The following is a 20018-nucleotide window of genomic DNA, read 5'->3' as shown; positions in this document are numbered from 1 at the left end:
GAACGAATTAGTCTAAACCTTCAGCAGAAACTAAGAAAATGGCTTTTATTAATCTCAGACATATCTAAGGACAACTTTTCATTTTTCGTCACTGCCTTTACCAGGGAGGGTGTTCTCTCAGTGTCTGTAAAATTATTTCAAGAGATATTCGGTGCAGGATAAATAAGTTCTTTGGAGACTCAGGCGTTTCGGGCTATTTGCTTGGTGGCGTTGGTATGGGCGAGGCGGACTGTCATGCTATAGTTTGAATCATAACGTATTATCGTGTGTTTACCTGACGATCACATAAAACCAGCTCTACGTACCAAACCGAGCGAGGGAGTCCAGTGGAAAGACGCTAAATCACATTCTGGATGAGGAGAGGCGTTCAGTCCAGCGAGCATCGTGTTTTAGATTTTCCGCAATTTCTCTAAGTCGATTTAGGCGATTGCTGGGTTGGTTCTTTTGAAGTGTGTAAAGCAGAATTCCTTTCCCATCCTTGTCCAGTACGAGATTTATTCCGTCTCAAAAAATAGCCATTTTGTCCAGGAGCCTTGAAACCCGTTTTCATTCCCTTCTTTCCGCGCAAGATGGATTCCGCAACTTGAGATTTGGCTTACGAGGGGACCTTAACGTATTAACCCTCTTACATTCTCTTTATACTTATAAAACTTGAAAGTCTCTGACCGGTCATCAGTTTCCAAAGCAGTGCGACGCAATTCTCATAAAAAATTCTAAAAAAAATCGCTTTTGAACATTAGATTTCCAAGAGCTGTTAAAAGAAAAATATTTGTAGCTATTTACTAAGTGCACATACCGTACATGCCTCTTAATTAAAAGTAGCTGGTTTGATTCTCGTTACGAGTAACTTTTTTATTTTATTAAAATTATATATTTATTATTAAATAGAAATTTTAATTAATAAATATTGCTTCATAATTTTTAATTAAAACGACATTTCTTATGTTATTACTGGTGGTATGAAAATAAAATTTGACGACACACGAAATGCCACATTGTGAAATTAAAGATTACTACATCGATAATACTATTTAATCCTATTTTCTATTTGAGGTTTCGCACTTTTGGCAAATTTAAAGTTATTGTAAATCTCGCATTTTTTTGCGAATTACAATCAAAACTAAAAATATGTTTTAAAATTATGATTCAACATTTCTATTCGTTAATAAATGTAAAATTCAAGGAAAAGTTAAAAAGTGTTCCTACAGTCGAGATTCGAATCAGCGACTTTACGATTACAAAACATTTATGCTGCTGCTGAAGTACTAGCGCCTGCCCTAATGCGCTACGAACGTTCTATAATTAACAATGCTCGTAAATCATCAAATCTTCAGGAGGAGCAGTCCGTAAAGTCGGTTGTTAGATTATTCTAACGATGTATTCTCTCAGGTCGATGGCTTGCCTGCACACTACAGTGCTCTACTAACCCTGCTCCCGTAAAAAGGTCAACTATCTCTGTCCTTCACCAAAACAGCCGTGGGTGATACCGCTCAGTGTGTCCCAACAAAACATCAGGTTAATGGTTCCTTTACTTTCATAATGTAGCTCTGTCAGAACTGTTGTTTGCGATTGGAACTGGTTTCGAAAGAAACCGGGCATCTCGTTTGTTTCGTAATTGCACTCGGTATGCCGCATGACTGGATGTCCTTGGTCACTGTTTTGCGATACGTCTGAGTGAAATGGGCGTTCGTTAGTGTTTAGCGCTATGTAATCTTCATAGTATGTCTCACAAGTACCTCATTAAGTAAATTGGAGATCATTTAAAAATGAACATTCACTACTCACTCATGGGACCAAACCAGTTGTCAAAGTGTCAACTTAAATACTCTTTATCTACATTTTTCTATGCCTTACTTTGTGTCACAGCCCGACATTTTGCACGGTTTGATACTCATTTCCAGTGAATTTGATGGCGTTTTACTTGTGTAAACGCCAGAGATGAATTCATTGAAATGTTGTAATGTGCAAACAATGTAATGGACTACTTTCTTATTAAGAAGAAGAAAACAACTAGAGTCACTTCTTTCCAAACATGTTTATTGTTTGTTCTTCGTGAGACATCGTAAATTACTCCACAATGAAAGATACAATTACTTCGCAACCATTTAATTTTACAAGACGTGGCATTCAGGTTAAAATCGCATTTCCTATTGTTGCTGTTTCGATGTTGTTCAGGTCTTCAGCTGTACTAGGAAACAAAGAGTGTACTTCCAGTCGAGAAATTAAGTGGTAATTAGACATACACCCATATGTAACAGTTTGATACAAAGAAGTTATGTGGGTTTATGAGGGATTGGTGGTTAAATGTGTTATAGATTACAGGTTAAATATGAAGTTCCTCGTTACACTATATATTGGAAAACTAATCTAGTACGTACTTACCAAGGATTTTTAATTTCTTTGTTGTACAGTGTAAGACAGTGGTGTGTTCGGAGATATCAATTAATTTTCTTAGTTGGTTGTAGATTCTTCGATATTTCACAAAGTGCACCAAGGAGTTACCCTAGAAAGAGGGCTTGTATAACGAAACATAGGCAAACACGCGTTGTTTTCCTGTGTTGTATTCTCTCTCCTCATTTTTAGCGAACGCACAACAAAATATGTAACAGTGCATATACTGTACGCTGAGGTGATAAAAGTCGTGAGCTAGCTTCTAATATCTTGTCGGAACTCCTTTTGCCGGGTGAAGTGCAGGATGTCGGCATGGCATGGACTCCAGAAATCGTTGGAAGTCTCCTGCAGAAATATTGAGCCATGCTGCCTCTATAGCCGTCCACAATTGTGAAAGTGTTGCTGGTCCAGGATTTTATGTGCGATTTGACGTCTCGATTATGTCCCATAAACGTTGGATGGAGTTCAAGTCGGGCGATGTGGGTGGCCAACTCATTCGCTCGAATCGTCCCTAATGTTCTTCAAACCAGTCGCGAACAGCTGTGGCCCAGTGAGATGACATCGTCGTTTGGGAACATGGAGACCGTTTACAGCTAGTCATAGACTTCAAATAGCGGAACATAATCTTTTCCAGTCAAAGATGTGTTCATTTGGACACGGGGACCCAGACCATTCCATGTAAACACAGCCCAAACCATTGTGGAGCCGGCACCAGCTTGCACAGTGCGTTGCTGATAACTTGGATCCATGGCTTCGCGGGGTCTGCGCCACACTCGAACCTTACCATCAGCTCTTACAACTGAAACATGGACTCATTTGACCAGACCACAGTTTGCAGTCGTCTAGGGTCCAACTGATATGGTCACGAGCTCAGAGAGCCCATCAACGTCACATTTCGCCGCACTGCCCTAACAGATACGTACGTCGTACGTCCCACACAGATTTATTTCACGCGGTGTTGCTTGCCTGTTAGCACTGACAACTCTACACAAACGTGGCTGCTCTCGGCCGTTAGGTGAAGGCCGTCAGCCACTGCATTTTCAGTGGTGAGAAGTAATGCCTCAGAAGTGGTGTCCGCCGCACGCTCTTCTGGATCTCGGAATACTGAATTCCGTATTAATTTCCGAAATGAAATATCCCATGTGCCAAGTTCCAACTACCGTTGCTCCTTCAAAGACTCAATTCCCGTCGTGCGACCATAGTCACTTCAGAAACCTTTTCACGTGAATCACCTGAGTACAAATGACAGCTCCGCCAGTGTACTGACGTTTATACCTTGTGTACACGATAGTACTGCCATCTGTTATTTTTGCATAACGCCATTCCAATGGCTTTTCTCACCTCAGTGTACATAAACTAGTTCGCCTGTAAAATACCAGCGACCAGTAAGAAAAACGGTGTAGGCCCGATTAAACGCTGGTTGTGAATGTTGTTCACAACACCTGAGTTCGGTTTGCCCTTCCAGCACGGAAGACACCTGCTGGCTGGCAGGATTGCCTCTGAGCGTGACGCAAGCAGGTTTCTCCTGGTGGCGGCGCGCGTGACTTGGCGCTTCCCTTCCGCTGCGGTTTCGTGATCCGCCATCGAAAACGATTGCCCGCCAGTATCGGCGGTGCTTAGCGTTGCTGTTTCACTCAGCAAGGAGCATACGGTGCCTACAACAAGGTAGCGGATATGCGCGTCACTCCGCTCACACTGTGGCCCCGCTTGGGGAAGCCACTCGGAGCTGTCTGGCCCCGGTTATTGCGATTTTTTTTTTTCCAATTTATCAGTATACACGGTTTATGTCGTCACAATTATTTTCAGTGTGTCCCATCATAAATCATTTTCCCCAGCTGTCTTCTGGTAGTAGGGCACATACATCGTCCCATTCCTTCAGGTCACTATACGAGGGGTTGCCGAGCGGCTCTAGGCGCTAGTCTGGAACCGTGCGACCGCTATAGTCGCAGGTTCGAATCCTGCCTCGGGCATGGGTATTTGTGTGATGTCCTTAGGTTAGTTAGGTTTAAGTAGTTAGAGTTCTAGGGGACTGATGACCTCAGAAGTTAAGTCCCATAGTGCTCAGAGCCATTTCAACCATTATACGACATTCCAGGTCCTTCGCCTTCAATAAATCGGAGGAATGTGGCTTATAAAGGAAGAAACGTCACAAAATTGAAGCTTACTTCATTTCTCTATATAAGCATTCCGATGTACCTCATTTCTCTGTAAAAGCATTCAGATGTAGTTTCTTATCGCTATTCCGTTAAGGCAATCATTCATTCTTCACCTCGCCATTACTTAAAAAAAAGTCAAGAAACCTTTTTGAGTTATTCGTTATTCACATGATTTCTTCAGTTCATCTGTGATGAGTGACGGACCTCTGGGTGGAGTTTCTTTATTGTGAGACTATCCTCACTCCTTCTTTCACATTTCTTTCGCCCATTGTCGTGTCACCACCCACTTCCTTTAGCATTCATAAACAAAGTAAAATCTCTGACCTCACAGAAGTCGGGACTTTGTAGTGCACAGTTCATTTTAAACAATCGAAGTCCTGCGTAAGTTGACGATTCTGTACTATAGTCCACTTGAGTACGATACGGCGGATGGATCTCTCTCTGTAAGGGCCCTAATCTGTCTCGATGTTATAGCGCCTGTGTTACTCACAAGGGAACCTCCCCATCGCACCCCCCTCAGATTTAGTTACAAGTTGGCACAGTGGATAGGCCTTGAAAACTGAACACAGATCAATCGAGATAACAGGAAGAAGTTGTGTGGAACTATGAAAAAAATAAGCAAAATATACAAACTGAGTAGTCCATGCGCAACATATGCGGAATATTTCTAGCCTTTTCGTAGATTCCTTTTGTAATTGGACGTATTTTTCAGCTTTATTTTTTATTTTTAACTACGCAAACATGTTCGCCACGTTGTCCCAGGAATTTTCAGTGGGTCCTACAATGAACAAACTGATTATTCTTAATTATGAATATATATTTAAATATTTACATCTTTATAGAGTGACCACAGCAGCGTAAATATTAGGCCTCCTGAGTGTGTACGTTGTTTAAACCCTATTATCATTAATTTTAATGTGCATTCGCTGCGGCTTCATTAATTATCTACTAATTTCATTAACGAGGGATCCTGTGGAATAGGTCAGCCATATTTCACTATAGTCACTCTGGTCGTTTTATTGGACATCGTGCTATTCTATTTGTTACCAATTAATGGACTGGTAGAAAAATAATGTGATAATAATAATAATAATAATAATAATAATAATAATAATAATAATAATAGTTAAAGTTTTAAAACCAGTAGGTCTGATGTATTTGCTCTCGATCGTAATAACTGTGGTAATGGGTCGTGTGTGTGTGTGTGTGTGTCCAGAATAACTCGTTTACAATGAAGTGACCGACCGAGGTGGCGCAGTGGTTAGCACACTGGACTCGCATTCGGAAGGACGACGGTTCAATCCCGCGTCCGGCCATCCTGATTTAGGTTTTCTGTGATTTCCCTAAATCGCTCCAGGCAAATGCCGGGATGGTTCCTTTGAAAGGGCACGGCCGACTTCCTTCCCCATCCTTCCCTAACCCTATGAGACCGATAACCTCGCTGTTTGGTCTCTTCCCCCAAACAACCAACCAACCAACAATGAAGTGTGCACTTTTTATTTTTAATTGTTTTTTAAAAGAAGTGGTGGTAGGTGAAAAATGTGTGCAGGATCGAGATTCGAACCAGGAACCTTACCATTGGCGGGACGTACTCCTACGGACTGAACTACCCTGGGAGGACTCACGATCCGCTTTCACATTTAGTGAATAGAAAATCATTGACTAAGGGAAACCACATTTTAATATGGTCTTGAAGAATTGTGGGAATTTCAGCTGTAAATTATTTGAAGGATTTCTCTCTCGCTGGCTTCGTTACCGCGTCAGATTCGCTTCAGCAACAGATAGTGGATCTTGAGTGGTGAAGCACTTTAAGTTTGAAATTATGTGTTTGAACCAATTGGACAGATTGTCCGATTGGATCAGTTTCCCCCAAGCACTGGACCCTTATCTTAAAAACTTTGATCCACTTTCAGCTCCCGAGAAAAGTGTATATCCCAGAGCGACGTAAAAGTTAAATGATGAACAGTTACGGCAGATCTGACTGTAGGAAATAGAGTTCTTGTAGTCTCGTTGCATCCCGATGCAAAAATTTTACTATTTTTATGTACTTCATATTAATACTACAGTGCGCTCTTATACAATCAACTCCATCTTCCAGGAACGCACAGAGTGAGATGGTGCAGTAACGAGGCACTGGACGTAGTTTCGAGCGTAGGTGGTTCAGATCTACGACTGACCATCCAGATTTAGGCTATCATTGGTTTCCCTAAATCGTTTAAGGCAAGTTTCAGAATGGTTTCTTTGAAAATGTCATGGCTGATATCCTTCCCTGTCCTCCAGTCCACTCGTATTCTTCGTCTCTAGTGGCCTCCTCGTCGTTGGGACGTTATACTCCAAACCTCCTTCGTCTTTTCCTAGGTAGGTAACGGGTGTTTGGGGAAATAGCTGGTAAGGATGGAATCGATAACATTGACATACAAGCGCTACAGATATCACCTTATCGCCTTGTTAGGACGCGATCCTTTTTTTGGCTAATTTGCATCTCCTAATAAAATTAGTAACTTCAAATGAAGTGAAATGTGCATGATATGACTTCGCGGTTTGAGCGAAATGCTTCGTTTTAAGGATATGGCAGAATATCAGTGCAGTGATGTCCACGAAGCGTGTGATGCACCATCATCGTTCTTGCAGGGAACTCAGAATAACATGTCTGCTGGCTGTTGTGTTCAAGGAACGAGAGCTGTTAGCACTGCAGACAATTCAAAGATAAGACTTGTAATCTTGGATTGTTCTCGCTGGGTGTCAATAAGACCACGCCCGCACTTTGTTGTCGAGTGAGCTCGATCGGAGATATCAAAGTAACGTGGCATCTAAAGGTTTTCTTTTTTAGCGTCAGCGGTAATACTTATGACGTCAGTACGAACCCAGAAAGCTAAGAAGTATTTCCTGCGTATCGTAGCCCAGTAATTACCTAGTGAGACGTGCTAATAAGAAATCAAATAAAATTTTGATGTCTGGTGTCACGATAGACACCATCCTCATCTCAGCAGCTCTGAGTGGTGAGAAAGAAGAGTCTGAGAGTTTTCGTAGTGATTCTGGTGTGAAGTTACTGTTTATTGTCTCCGTAGATCTAGTAAGCTACAGAGAACGTTCAGCGATCTTCCCTGGCTTCGCACGGGCAGCACTAAGTATCTACGACAGGAAAAGTTAATCATTCTATCTATTAGTGAAAACCGTATCAAAATTCGTACAGCAGTTCCTGACATTAGCCTTCACATACAACAGAAACATGGAACAGAAGTTATGTATACTCTAATAATAATAACAATAATAATAATATACTCTGAGGAAAAAAGACGCAGCACTTAGGAATTACCCGAATGGGACAGAAATCTATAGATGTGACTCACAAGTGCAGACAAACAAATGATTACAATTTCTGAAAAAAACTGCAAGTTTTATTCAAGAGATAGAGCTATACAAATTGAGCAAACCAATAACGCGTTGGACCACCTCTGGTCTTCATGCAAGCAGTTATTCGGCTTGGCATTGTCTGATAGTGTTGTTGGATGTGCTCCTCAGGGATCTGTCCAATCGGCGCGTTAGATCGTCGAAATCCCGAGCTGGTTAGAGGTCCTGCGCATGAGGCTCTAAACATTCTCAGTTGGGGCCCCGTTTTGTTGCACTTCATGGCAAGCCATCCTGGGCTTACACTTCGCAAGGTATTGCCCCCCCACCCCGCACATGGCGAGTGTTTATACTGCTTGTCTTCGTACTTGCCAAACCCTACTTTGGACAGCAAGATCGCCTTGTGTCTCTCCAATTGAGAACCTTTGGAGCATTATGGGCAGGGCCCTCAAACCAGCTTAAGATTTTGGCGATCTGACATGCCAGGTAGGCAGAATTTGGCACGATATCCCTCAGGTTGACATCCAACAACTCTGTCAATCAATGATCCAGTATGGGTAAAATTAAAGTTCTGTCAATCAGTGCCAAGCCGAATAACTGCATGCGTAAGGACCAGAGGAGGACCAATGCGTTATTGACCTGCTCGATCGTGAAGTTTTTTTTTTTTGTGAATAAATCATCAAATTTTTGTGAAGTTGTAATTATTTTTAATTATCTACCTATATCTGTACCGTTCCTATAATTGCTTCGTGGTGTCGTTTCTATCTTAGTGTTATTATTATTATTATTATTATTCTTTACTTTCTCAGACGTTAAGTCTGGTTAAAAATGGAAAGTGACGCGGACCTTGATCAGGCGTCACTTCCTTTTAACTGTATGGTATGTGTTTTATTGCATTTAGGAACTTTCGGGTAATTGAACATGTATCAATAATTACTGATTTCTGTAGTTGTATATATACGTTTGGATGTAGCTCTATTGCATTGATGTACTGGTGGATATTGTGTGGTATGACTCCTGTAGTTGATAGTATAATTGGTATGATGTCAACTTTATCCTGATAATTGGTATGATGTCAACTTTATCCTGATGCCACATGTCTTTGACTTCCTCAGCCAGTTGGATGTATTTTCAATTTTTTCTCCTGTTTTCTTTTGTATATTTGTTGTATTGGGTATGGATATTTCGATTAGTTGTGTTAATTTCTTCTTTTTATTGGTGAGTATGATGTCAGGTTTGTTATGTGGCGTTGTTTTATCTGTTATAATGGTTCTGTTCCAGTATAATTTGTATTCATCATTCTCCAGTACATTTTGTGGTGCATACTTGTATGTAGGAACGTGTTGTTTTATAAGTTTATGTTGTAAGGCAAGCTGTGGATGTATTATTTTTGCGACATTGTCATGTCTTCTGGGGTATTCTGTATTTGCTAGTATTGTACATCTGCTTGAGATGTGATCTACTGTTTCTATTTGTTGTTTACAAAGTCTGCATTTATCTGTTGTGGTATTGGGATCTTTAATAATATGCTTGCTGTAATACCTGGTGTTTATTGTTTGATCCTGTATTGCAATCATGAATCCTTCTGTCTCACTGTATATATTGCCTTTTCTTAGCCATGTGTTGGATGCGTCTTGATCGATGTGTGGCTGTGTTAGATGATACGGGTGCTTGCCATGAAGTGTTTTCTTTTTCCAATTTACTTTCTTCGTATCTGTTGATGTTATGTGATCTAAAGGGTTGTAGAAGTGGTTATGAAATTGCAGTGGTGTAGCCGATGTATTTATATGAGTAATTGCTTTGTGTATTTTGCTAGTTTCTGCTCGTTCTATAAAGAATTTTCTTAAATTGTCTACCTGTCCATAATGTAGGTTTTTTATGTCGATAAATCCCCTTCCTCCTTCCTTTCTGCTTAATGTGAATCTTTCTGTTGCTGAATGTATGTGATGTATTCTATATTTGTGGCATTGTGAACGTGTAAGTGTATTTAATGCTTCTAGGTCTGTGTTACTCCATTTCACTACTCCAAATGAGTAGGTCAGTATTGGTATAGCATAAGTATTTATAGCTTTTGTCTTGTTTCTTGCTGTCAATTCTGTTTTCAGTATTTTTGTTAGTCTTTGTCTATATTTTTCTTTTAGTTCTTCCCTAATATTTGTATTATCTATTCCTATTTTTTGTCTGTATCCTAGGTATTTATAGGCATCTGTCTTTTCCATCGCTTCTATGCAGTCGCTGTGGTTATCCAGTATGTAATCTTCTTGTTTAGTGTGTTTTCCCTTGACTATGCTATTTTTCTTACATTTGTCTGTTCCAAAAGCCATATTTATATCATTGCTGAATACTTCTGTTATCTTTAATAATTGGTTGAGTTGTTGATTGGTTGCTGCCAGTAGTTTTAGATCATCCATGTATAGCAAATGTGTGATTTTGTGTGGGTATGTTCCAGTAATATTATATCCATAATTTGAATTATTTAGTATGTTGGATAGTGGGTTCAGAGCAAGACAGAACCAGAAAGGACTTAATGAGTCTCCTTGGTATATTCCACACTTAATCTGTATTGGCTGTGATGTGATATTATCTGAATTTGTTTGGATATTAAGTGTGGTTTTCCAGTTTTTCATTACTATGTTTAGATACTGTACCAATTTAGGATCTACTTTGTATATTTCCAATATCTGTAGTAACCATGAGTGGGGTACACTATCAAAAGCTTTTTGGTAATCAATGTATGCGTAGTGTAGAGACCTTTGTTTAGTTTTAGCTCGATATGTCACCTCTGCATCTATTATCAGTTGCTCTTTACATCCTCGCGCCCCTTTGCAGCAGCCTTTTTGTTCTTCATTTATAATTTTGTTCTGTGTTGTATGTGTCATTAATTTCTGTGTAATGACTGAAGTTAATATCTTGTATATTGTTGGTAGGCATGTTATGGGGCGATATTTAGCTGGGTTTGCTGTGTCTGCTTGATCTTTAGGTTTCAGATAAGTTATTCCATGTGTAAGTGTATCAGGGAATATGTATGAGTCTGCAATGTAACTGTTAAATAATTTAGTTAGATGTGAATGTGTTGAGGTGAACTTCTTTAGCCAGAAATTTGCTATTTTATCATTTCCAGGGGCTTTCCAATTGTGCGTAGAATTAATTGCTCGGGTGACTTCATGTTGCAAAATTATCACTTCAGGCATTTGTGGTATCATCTTGTATGTATCTGTTTCTGCTTGTATCCACCGTGCATGCCTGTTATGTTGTACCGGGATTTGACCATATGTTGCTCCAGAAGTGTTCCATGTCTGTTATGTTTGGTGGATTGTCTATTTTAATGTGTGTGTTATCTATTGTTTGGTAAAATTTCTTTTGGTTTGTGTTGAATGTTTGGTTTTGTTTCCTTCTATTTTCACTTTTTTTGTATCTCCTAAGTCGTTTCGCCAAAGCTTGTAATTTTTGCTTCTTTTCATCTAATTGCTCTATTGCTTCTTGTTGTGAGATTTTACCTAACCTTTTTCGTTTTTTGTCTGGTATTTCATTTCTTATAAATTGTGTTAGCTGTCCGATGTCTTTTCTCAGTTTTTCTATTCTGATCTGTAGCCTGTGTTGCCATGCTGGTTTTGTGGGTATCTTCTGTGCGTTGGTTGGTTCTGATCTCTGCCTAGTGTGTATATTTAGTGTAGTGAGTGCTCCTACATAAACCAGTAGTTGTAACTCTTCCATAGTTGTGTATTCATTTATTTTGTTGTGTATGATTGTGTTGATAGTTTTTATTGTTGTTTCGACTTGTGGGCTATTTGGTGGTCTATGCAAGAATGGTCTAATGTCTGTATTTGTGTCTTTGTATTCTATATATGTCAACTGAAATTTTTCTTCTATATCTAACATGTGTGTCACTTCATGTTCTATTTGTGCTTGTGCTGGTGGCTGTCTTAAGATTTCATTTTCCTCTGATTGTTTAATTGATGCGTGTTGTTCTTTGTTTGTTTGCTCTGGGATGTTTGAGTCCATTACTGTATTTTCTTCTTCTTCTAATTGCACATTATTTTGTTCCAGTATTTGTTGTACTTGTTGTTTGATGTTTTCTAATTCTGACTGGGGTATCCTGTTATTTTTTATTATTACACGAATCTGATCAGCTAGACGTTGTTCTGTTAAAAATTTTAATTCTGGGTATCTGGTAATAAATGTTGTGTATACTTGTGATCTGTATCCAGTTGTGTTGGTTCCTAGGTTTGTTGCTTGGTAATAACAGAACATGAGGTGTCGATTAACTTCATCTGACCATCTCATCCTCTGTCTGTTTTCCTTCTAGGGTGGTTGCAGGAAGCATATCCTGCAAAACACCGTTATTTGGATTTAAATCATCTTCCAGTTGGCTAGCAGTGTCGTTACCATTGTGGGCGGGCATAGGGTTCAAACGTCGTCCCCGACCATGACGGCGCTTGTCCGAGGCTTCTTTAGTTCTGTCCTGAACCAAGTAATCACACTAAAAGGGGGGTTAGCCCTATTAGTGGTTTGTTCTTTTCGTCGCCTTTTACGACTGGCAGAACATACCGGAGGCCTATTCTTTTCCCGGGCCTCCACGTGGTTTATTATTATTATTGTTATTATTATTATATGTGGCTCACTCATCTGGTGCAAGTCTTTCAATTGAACGCCACTTCTCCTACTCCTTTGTCGGAACTACTCCCGTTACCCAACCGATGGAAGGGGACCTACAGATTAATGTGAAATCCCAACCCACATGTAGTTTCTGCAGAATCTCCACATCACTGAGAAAATGTGCTCCAGGGATTCGATCCCGCGACCTTTCGGCTTCTAGGCACGGGCTTTACCGTTAGACCACCGGGGCCAACATACACTCCTGGAAATTGAAATAAGAACACCGTGAATTCATTGTCCCAGGAAGGGGAAACTTTATTGACACATTCCTGGGGTCAGATACATCACATGATCACACTGACAGAACCACAGGCACATAGACACAGGCAACAGAGCATGCACAATGTCGGCACTAGTACAGTGTATATCCACCTTTCGCAGCAATGCAGGCTGCTATTCTCCCATGGAGACGATCGTAGAGATGCTGAATGTAGTCCTGTGGAACGGCTTGCCATGCCATTTCCACCTGGCGCCTCAGTTGGACCAGCGTTCGTGCTGGACGTGCAGACCGCGTGAGACGACGCTTCATCCAGTCCCAAACATGCTCAATGGGGGACAGATCCGGAGATCTTGCTGGCCAGGGTAGTTGACTTACACCTTCTAGAGCACGTTGGGTGGCACGGGATACATGCGGACGTGCATTGTCCTGTTGGAACAGCAAGTTCCCTTGCCGGTCTAGGAATGGTAGAACGATGGGTTGGATGACGGTTTGGATGTACCGTGCACTATTCAGTGTCCCCTTGATGATCACCAGTGGTGTACGGCCAGTGTAGGAGATCGCTCCCCACACCATGATGCCGGGTGTTGGTCCTGTGTGCCTCGGTCGTATGCAGTCCTGATTGTGGCGCTCACCTGCACGGCGCCAAACACGCATACGACCATCATTGGCACCAAGGCAGAAGCGACTCTCATCGCTGAAGACGACACGTCTCCATTCGTCCCTCCATTCACGCCTGTCGCGACACCACTGGAGGCGGGCTGCACGATGTTGGGGCGTGAGCGGAAGACGGCCTAACGGTGTGCGGGACCGTAGCCCACCTTCATGGAGACGGTTGCGAATGGTCCTCGCCGATACCCCAGGAGCAACAGTGTCCCTAATTTGCTGGGAAGTGGCGGTGCGGTCCCCTACGGCACTGCGTAGGATCCTACGGTCTTGGCGTGCATCCGTGCGTCGCTGCGGTCCGGTCCCAGGTCGACGGGCACGTGCACCTTCCGCCGACCACTGGCGACAACATCGATGTACTGTGGAGACCTCACGCCCCACGTGTTGAGCAATTCGGCGGTACGTCCACCCGGCCTCCCGCATGCCCACTATACGCCCTCGCTCAAAGTCCGTCAACTGCACATACGGTTCACGTCCACGCTGTCGCGGCATGCTACCAGTGTTAAAGACTGCGATGGAGCTCCGTATGCCACGGCAAACTGGCTGACACTGACGGCGGCGGTGCACAAATGCTGCGCAGATAGCGCCATTCGACGGCCAACACCGCGGTTCCTGGTGTGTCCGCTGTGCCGTGCGTGTGATCATTGCTTGTACAGCCCTCTCGCAGTGTCCGGAGCAAGTATGGTGGGTCTGACACACCGGTGTCAATGTGTTCTTTTTTCCATTTCCAGGAGTGTATATTCTGGTCAAGCTTCGCTGCTCTCTCGAGTTGCAGCGGCTGTTTACTGCTTTTCCCTCCAGATACCGCCTCCTTTGTAGCTGACCACTTGTTATTTCCAAAAGCCAGTTAAATATCGGACGGATAACAGTACATATATCACACAATCATCGTTACCTAGCGATAATAAATAATATTCAGAAACCTTCCTCATGAATCAGGCTATTATTGAAAGCTGTATAAAACTCTTATAGTAATTACTGAGATTACCCTGAACATACAGACAGAAGCCGCGGTGGGGAATTTTAATTTATAATATGTATAAAATATGTAGATACTGGTTCGACTGTGCAAGTCTACATGTTCGGAGTTCATGCAAGGCAATGCGGGTTGAGGATCGGACTCTTATACGAGAGGGGGAAGGTCCAACTGGCCGAGCTGGCAAACTAATTGAGATATCCCGTAGTTTCACTTTGCTCGAATTGGCCACACATTCGTGTCACTGGCCCTTTTAAAATATTTCCACAAGAAACTAAAATTCTAATAACTAAACTGGTGGTCATGTCCGCTAGGATTTCATAGAGTCATCTGACAAGCAAGAGGGCTCTTCACCTTACCTCCAACATCCAGAAAATACCGGTTGTGCACATCTACACTAGGGATCTCCGTTGTTATGAATCGTCACTAGCAACGTAATCACAATCATCTTGTGAACGGTCACAATTTATTTATTTAATCGTATGTTGATTTTATACAATATACAGTTGATACAAGGCAAGTGATTTTATACAATATACATATGATATAAGGCAAGATTAAACCTTAAGGTCCGTGTTTTTCAACCAATTAATTAAGCTGGGTGTGAGAGTCAACAACTCGTCGGGAATTCTAGGGTATGAATGAAGTGGACAGCGTTGGACTAAATGTTCAATTGTCTGCTCTTCTTGATTACGTTCACACATTCGTGAACTGATCCAGCCCCATTTGTACCTGAAGTAGCTACAACAAGCATGTCCAGTCCTTAACCTGTTGAGACGGCACCAGAGGTTCCTCGGTAGGTCAAAACCTTTTGGCTTCGTTGTGGGATCAAGGTGATGGGCTCTTGTACCCAATGTTTTTGTTGTCCATTCATGCTTCCAGCTTTCATTTAGATCAAAACCATCCGCGATGAGTTGTCCTGCAGTAACACTTGCTGGTATTCTTGATCGCAATCGTTGCTGTGGCGGATGACAGAATTCCTGGTGCAGTGGTAGAGAGGGTGATGCAGACATTCTCTTGTCCGCTCTCTCAGTAGAGCTTGTTTCCGCCTTAAGTGAGGTGGAGGGATGTGACTCAGTACAGGTAACCAGTGGCATGGGGTTGATTTGATGGAACCAGTAATACAGCGCATTGTGTCACTAAGTTTTGTGTCTACCTTCTTCACATGTACATTTTCCAACTAGACAGGTGCACAGTACTCAGCAGCAGAGTACACAAGACTGATTCCAGTTAAACGCAGTCAGTCAGCAGTGGTTCCACAGGTCGTACCACTGAGCTTATGTAGTATGTTGTTCCTTGCAGCAACTATATGAGAAAGCCGTTGGTGATGTGCTCTTTGTAACTCAGGGTTCTATCTAGAGTGATTCCCAGGTATTTTGGGAAATACGTACTTGTAAATTACACGCGCAGGGCTTTATAGAGAATACATCAGTGGAAAGAAATTTACTGTCGTGAACGGTTCACCTGCCAACTGACATTTGTACACCCATACCTCCTTTTGCAGATACCATCTCAAAATGTTCAGTGAAACATTTGCTGTTCCCGTATCCCCGTATACACACTGTGATTATTTAAAACAGCAGACAACGCACATTTACTGTTGTAGGTTTCCATAGTGGTTGTTACTTTCAATAAAGCTTTTCCGGCTATGTGAGAGATTCGTCGTGTTGTTATGTAGACGTAGACCAACGGTTCGGCTACCGTTGCAAGTGGCCTTAATCGGTATGGTGAAGATAATGGACGGGCACAGATGAGGTGTGATCCATCGCAACTGTAACAGGAGTTGTTGGCTGCTGCTCCCTCTAATCAACTGTACTCCGTCAAGGAAATCACTTCTGTATGACTTTCCTCCTCATGTTTGTCACGGAAAAATTCCACTGCCTTATGCCAGCTTCGTATTGATAATGACTCATAGTTTTATCCCGTACAACAAAACTCGCAAGTGTGGCTTTGGTGATTCGTTATTGACGTCCCATATCCTCGTAGTTTGCCGCCCTTCCTTATAGCTCACCTTTGAATCTCGGGTTTTAAGAACGCGATATTGGCTGATGATGGACGGAGAGCCGGATCTGAATTCGAACACGGAACCTCGCCTTTCGCGGGCAGTACTCGTAAGCAGTCAGACTTGTTTCTCAAATTTGCTCTTATCTAGACATGGATTTGTCAAACAAGCTCGTACTTGGTACCAACACAGTTCGTCAATTTAACGTCACTTTTGAAGCAGACGCTGTCCCTGTACGCTGTATTTTGACACTAACGGGAGTGCGTCAATCTTCTCTTGTGTTAGTGCTCTTATTCACGAAGAATTCAGATATTTGTAAATAATTAGTATCATTTATTTCAGTATTATTCTAAGACGTTGTGTACCTGGACTGGCTGTACGGATGCAACTAAAGGCCAATAAGCACAAAAAAGACAACGCGGCACATATCCGTAAAAGTTGTATTTCAGAACGCGTTTTTAGTTGTTTTAGAAATTTAATTTTCACTACGATTTTATATAGTTACTTTTTTTTGTTCCAAAATTTCGCTAACATTGGTCAGTTGCAACACCGTACAGGAAAGTAAAGCTACAATTTTATGTAACAGTATTGGGAGCGTCAGGAATGACTACAGTTGAGGGTCGATGTGGAGGAGAAGGCCAAAATAAAATGTGTAAGAAGCATTAGTATAAAAAAATTGAACTGTCTCGTAACAGGAATATATAGACCCTGGCTCGTATTAAGCTTGGTTCGGCTACAGAGTCTGAACGCTTCCGTGCTGGTTGAAGTTGCTACAGGCGCCCGCTTTGTGCCTGCAAAAGTTAAAAGCGCGCCGGGAGGGATGCGTTCTGAATGACAAAAAGAAATTCCTTATTAAAGTTTCGAGCAGCTTTGTAGAAAGGGTGTGCGGAAATGCTGTAAAGGCCCGAAGACCAACGTCGGCCGACGCTGACGCTCGCATCCGCTCTAAAAAGTCGCGTCGTTATCAAAGACCTTCAGTGCTTTTATATTACGACTGAAGTCGTTACTGGACCGGCCTAAGTAATGAACAAGCGACCTAGTTCCAAGGAGACTGCCTAAATTTGTTTCCTTTGTAGTTGTCCATTAGTGTCACCAATAAATTTAACTGTTTCACATTTAAAGAAGCATACGCTGAAAATTTTCCGTTCAGTTTGGGAAAAGCTTGTTATGGTTTGTTCGATTCGTTTCGGATCGTGTAGGCGCATATGTAGGTGTAATTCATATAGTATTCATCAGTGTTAAGCGAGTAGATCTCGTAAAAGTACCCATTTTTGTACTAGAGAGAAAGAAAAAGAAAAACTGACTAACAAAATATGACCGAACAACAAAGAAAGAAAGAAAGGGAAGTATGAGGAGAACTTACCAGAGAAGATGGGAGAATTTTTATAATTTTTTTGACTTCATCATGAAATATTAATAACTGCTCGTCACGAGAAGTCTGCGCCTCACTCAGAGCTCAATATTTTCCAGGCAAGATGGAAAAAGCTCACATACTGCACAGTAAGAGTTGACCAAAGATGAAGTTTCGTTGTTGATATCAAACTGAAACCACATGTTGACTTTCATAGTATAAATGAATTACAATGTCTTACAGTATTGAGTTCCTAACTTTGCAGAAGGCTTACGAAATTACTAAAGTTGTTGCTACGAGCAATATAAGAAATGTTTCTCTCGTATTTTATATGCTTTTTACCAGTCTGTGGCACTCACTCGGTATTCTGGCATACATTTCGTCCTACCAGAACCAAACCGACGATTCCTCGATGTCTCACATCGGCCGATCACTTAGTTTAATTAAGTTGTGCCATAAATGTTTTGACCCCTCTTCTGTCCAGTACTACTTCAGTAGTTGCAAGATGTACCAATGTAATGTCCAGTATTCTTCTGTAGCCACCGTATTTCATAAACTTCTGTTCTCTTTTTGCTTGAGCTGTTTATTGTACACGTTTCACTTCCGTACGAGGCTACACTGCGTACTGGGCTGTTGTTTTAAAACAGTTTTTTTATTTCGACCTTTGCTCATTCTCTACGGCACATGTATGTGGATAAGTCATCCTCGCAATTAGTACAAATTAGAAATCGCACGCCATGCATAATTAGGCTTAGCATAGTCGTCAGTCTATGCCACCTCGGAATAGTTATCCACCGAAACACACACGCACAAAGCTATTCTGTTTGATATCCTGTACTGCTTGATTTATATGCATATTGAATAGTATGAGTGACAGGATGTAACCCTGTCTCATAACTTTCTTAACGACTGCCCACATGTAAGCCTTTCGACTCTTATAACTGCATTCTGTACAAGCTTTCGGTCCCTACATTTTATCCCTGACAACTTCAGAATTCCATACCGTGTATTTCAGTAAACGTTATCAAATGCTTTTCCTCAGTCTCAAATGTTATAAATGCATGACTCTATACCTTGCCTCCTCCTACGTTTCCCCAGAACCCCAACTGATCCTACCTCGAGTTCGGCTTCTCCCAGTCGTTTCATTCTTGTACAGAAAACTGTTTTAGTACTTCGCAACCAAGACTTACGAAACTGATAGCTAATACTCTTTTTCAGCAGCTGGTTTTTTACGAGGATCACTCCAAAAGAAATGCACACTATTTTTGTAAAAATATTGTTTTCATTCTGCATGTGTGAAAGTTTTACAGTGTGTAGATACATCCTTCCCGCTTGTTTTCAAACTTAGTTCAACCTGTTCCCGTGAGTGGCGCCGTCACAGCATGTCTTCAAGATGGCTGCTACACTTGAGATTCGTCAGAAGCAACGTGCTGTCGTAGAATTCCCGTGCTGTGAAAAGGAGACAGTGGGAAACATCCACAAGAGGTTGAAAAAGGTGTATGGAGATGCAGCTGTCGATCGCAGTACAATCCGCAGCGGCAGGCCACGTACAGCACACACCCCAGACAGTGTGCAGAGAGTTAACGAATTGGTGACTGCTGACAGACGCATCACAGTGAACGAATTGTCACGCTACGTTGGGATAGGGGTTCAGATGGTTCAAATGGCTCTGAGCACTGTGGGACTCAACTGCTGAGATCATTAGTCCCCTAGAACTTAGAACTAGTTAAATCTAACTAACCTAAGGACATCACACACAACCATGCCCGAGGCATGATTCGAACCTGCGACCGTAGCGGTCTCGCGGTTCCAGACTGCAGCGCCTAGAACCGCACGGCCACTGAGGTCGGCTGGGATAGGGGAAGGAAGTGTTTGCAGAATACTGAAAGTGTTGGCGTTAAAAAAGGTTTGTGCCAGGTGGGTTCCCAGAATGTTGACAGTGGCTCACAAAGAAACAAGAAAAAAGTATGCAGCGAACTTTCGGAACAGTACGAGAATGGTGGAGATGAATTTCTTGGAAGAATTGTGACAGGTGATGAAACATGGCTCCATTTTTCACCAGAGACGAAGAGGCAATCAAGGGAGTGGCATCATGCAAATTCACCCAAGAAAAAAATTCAAAACCACACCTTCTGCTTCTGAAAAAGTTATGGCTACAGTGTTTATCGATTCCGGAGGACTCTTGCTTGTGGACATCATGCCAAGTGGAACCACCATAAATTCTGATGCATATGTGATGACACTGAAGAAACTTC

The 20018-nt window shown here is 41.9% G+C and overlaps 1 protein-coding gene across 4 annotated transcripts in view; it reads left to right on the top strand.

The window, feature by feature from the left end:
- Positions 1-20018, top strand: part of LOC126235892 (polypeptide N-acetylgalactosaminyltransferase 5) — a 248367-nt gene that overhangs the window by 115294 nt on the left and 113055 nt on the right. The window lies entirely within an intron of this gene.

The sequence above is a fragment of the Schistocerca nitens genome, chromosome 2, assembly GCF_023898315.1.
Source record: "Schistocerca nitens isolate TAMUIC-IGC-003100 chromosome 2, iqSchNite1.1, whole genome shotgun sequence".
Lineage (NCBI taxonomy): Eukaryota > Metazoa > Arthropoda > Insecta > Orthoptera > Acrididae > Schistocerca > Schistocerca nitens.
This window is presented reverse-complemented; position numbering and strand designations above follow the sequence as displayed.